Source organism: Tribolium castaneum, chromosome 4, assembly GCF_031307605.1.
Source record: "Tribolium castaneum strain GA2 chromosome 4, icTriCast1.1, whole genome shotgun sequence".
Taxonomy (NCBI): Eukaryota; Metazoa; Arthropoda; class Insecta; order Coleoptera; family Tenebrionidae; genus Tribolium; species Tribolium castaneum.
Window position 1 is genome coordinate 10,182,664 of NC_087397.1, and position 3,847 is coordinate 10,186,510.

Sequence of the window (3,847 nt, forward strand, 5' to 3'; positions counted from 1 at the left end):
TAACCAAATTAAACTGCATTTTCTACATTTACCTTTCTATTAAAAGAAAAAATATCATCGTTTTTTATTCGATGTGGAAGCCAGATTTACTGTAAACGAAATTGGAACTAATTTACTGAGTGCTGTCATGGACAGAGGTACTGCCACCATATGAATTTGTCAATGACAGCGGCTTTTTGATCTTCAAAAAGTGCGAAAAAATGACAAAATTTAAAAGATTTAGTGTTACATGTTGTTATAAATTATTGACACAAAAATTAACCTAAATATCCATTTTTGACATTATAGTCGATTTAACAAGGAAAATTTTTAAGGCCAAAAAGCTGCGGTCATTGTCAAAATCACATGATAGCAGTACCTCTGTCTATGACAGCATTCAGTACCTTAGAACATCCGTAGTTGGAACTACTGCAGACTTGCTTTTAAATATTAATTTTCCAAACGTCAAATAAAAATTTTGAAAAATAATTTTAAAATAATGATTTACTCGGATTTGGTCTATTGTCTGGCTGTGGATAAAACGTTGTATTGCATACGGGTCTTACATGTGTTTTATCCACTTAAGTAAACGATCGAACTGTGTTCTCGCGTTTAAACTGCGCGGATAAAACACATTGTAAAATTTTTATACAATAACTATTACGCTTATAAATAAATTATAAATAGATATTTAACTTTTTTAATAAAATTCTGATAACACCTAAATGCAAAACTCACTCTTTACCAAAAAATCGAAAAATGGTTTACCCGCGCTTTCATATTTAGAATTTAAACAGCACTTTACAGTTAGATAAAAAATGGTGCAATTTTTGTTTTCCTTAGGCATTCTAAATAAAGTCAAAAAGCTTTTGCGTATTATGAGAATTTCTTAACCAGACATCCAATTATTTTGTGAAATTTGCTGAAAAATAACGCAAAAAAATGCCGACTCACTTTTCTAATTAAAATGTAAGTAATAAAGTTTTTCAGCATATACACGTTGTATTGATAGAACCGTAAAAGAAACCAACAATTTTCAATTTTAATTTTTTTCTGAAGGTAAAAGAGGTAATAAGAATAAATAAGTTTCGTCGGCCACATCCGCCTGTGAAGGAGAGCAATACGTATAAAAATGTAAGAATTTAATGTTTCGTCGTGCCTGTCCATCCGATTGAGGCGTTCGTCGTTTAATTGAGGTTGTTTGTAATGGTTCGTCACGGCTTAATAAGAAATAAAGTGTTTAATTTTTATTAGCATGCGCTTCGGCAGTTAAGTCGGCTAATTACAGGTGGGGTGGTGATATTTCACTGTAGCGAGTGGCGCAGCTAGAATGGAAGAGCCGTATGGGTCCCCGGGGACACGTAGGGCTCTTGCGCATCGCTGACACCCAGATACATCACCCTGCCCGAACGGCTGGAGCATAACACCGACTAACTTCCTGTTAAATAGCATTAGTTTGACTCACATGTAGACCACACAGGATTGCCACCTTAACTTGGAATTACCTCTCACCGTCTCGCAAGACATTGGCAATGATGGTTGGAATTCGAGCCACGCGTCAAAACAAATAAAATAAGCATAACTAAGTGATATTTCATAAGGTGGAGTGCACGAAGACGAAGATAAACGCGTTTGAGAGCCGGAGCAATATACTTAAAATTCTCCACAATTGGATGTAGAGAAATGTGATTTCCGTTATTTCATTTCCGTTACTTTCACATTGTCGCGAGTGAGCGGGAATAGGGACGACGCTCTGAAAACACATTTGCCACCGGTTTGCTCTTAGAGGTGTGTACGGGAAGGCTCCTAGGGGAGTTCGAGACGACGACTGTGAAATAGGGTGCCATTAGTTCTACGGACAGTCCATGTGCCCAATCATATTGGATTGGATTTGCGGACGCTTCGTTCGACCTGCAATCATAGTAAATTTACACTTTGATGCGCTTATATACGCCTCCAGTCCCCAAAGACCAAGCCAAAACAATACAAGAAAACATAACAAACAAAAATTAAATCAATTAATTTTTTACACACCAAGGAACAAATCGATTTTTGCCGTGCTTGACAAGCCACAAACATCCAAACCTAGAAATTTAAACATTTTATATACAATAATAAAACCTAATTATTTACATCAACTCATCCAAAATCTACAAAACTAATTAATTCATTGTTAGGGTGCAAATTATCAAACTTTTTTTGATTGCTCATTACGTAAGTTCTCAGGACAGTAGAACACGTTTGAAAGAGAGTATTTTGGCATTTTAAAACAATTAAGTTGTTTATAAAAATTAATTGAATTTTATTGTAATAAATTGATTACAAACTTTCTTAAAAAATAAAAAATAAATAAAATATTATCTGAAAAATACTACTTTTGACATAAAATCATCTGCTTACCGATTCAATTATTATTATTATTATTATTATATTGTCGGGTTACTGTGTAAATAAGATAAGTGTTTGCATGTTTAGCACACAATACATACTTTTTGTTGATGTACAGAAGTTTAATATTCATTTGTTTTCTCAAGACTAATGTTAAGTTTCTTTATTTTTCTTTTAAATACTTTTTAGTTTTGAGTAACTATAAATAAGTGTAATAATATATCATTAAATTGTTATGATTATAATGAGACCTAACATAGTTTTATTAAATTAAAGTTAAAAATAAAGGTTGAATTTTGGTGGAGGCGCCGGGTTCAACTTACGAAAATTTTTATTCCTTTACTAAATTATTACTTTTGTTCACTAAACTGGTAATGCATTGCTATTTGAAAATATTCTGTGTTTTTGACGACAAAAAAAGCACAATTTTTGGACAACGTTTCTATTTTACTACAAATCTTCTTCAGACCCGTCAATTGTTTCTTTACAAATTTTTAGTGTTATTTGTCTGTAACGAAATTGTATTTTCTGTGCAAGTGTACTTTGAAAAAATACTTTTTGACGAATATAGTACAATTTCTTTTTTCAAAAGGTTGTTTTATTTTTTGACTTAATTTTTTGGAGTCAGAACTAAAAATTTAGAAATTTTTTAAAAAATTATAATTTGATAATCATTTGTCAAACTTTATTATCTAGCTATTAATTTTTGAATAATGTAATAAAAAATTTCAAATCAAAATATAAATATTACTTTAAATTAAAAAAAAAAAATTTAAAATTAATTTGACTTGAGATTTTGAATAGTTAAAAATACTAGGTAAAATTATTATAAATCAAATATTTTTAGCGTATAAATGGTACCTGTTGAAGACTATCAGTCGTTTCTAAATTTCCAATAAAATACTTAAAAAATTAATTAAATAATAACAATAATTATAAAAACCTTTTTTTTCTTATTGTTTATTAATTATTTACCGGAATGTTTTATGTAACTGCTACATACTCATGTATACTGATGAAGTTAAAGTTTTTTCTGAAATTAAACACTTAAAGAATGTCTCACTTTACAATCTAATATTCTAAACTTAGTTAACTGGTGTTGGTTAAATAATCTTAAAATTAATATCTCAAAATGCAAAATTTTTAAATATTTCAAGAAAACATTCACTTAGATATGACTATAAAATAGATGAATCAGTTTTAGAGCTTTTAGATACGGATCCTGTTGTTTTATTTTCTTCAAAACATTCTTTGACAAAACAAGTAAATTCGTTATCTACTTTTTCTGCCAAAATATTAGGTTTTATATTACGCAGCTAAATTTTAATAATATTGTAACTTTGAAAACTTTTAATTTCACATTAATAAAGTTAAAACCTGTGCTCCCAAACGGAATAGTTTCTATGAAACCTATAAACTAGTTCTGGAAAGCGTACAGAAATAATTTTTTAAATATCTTTATTTTAAAACTAAAAGAAAT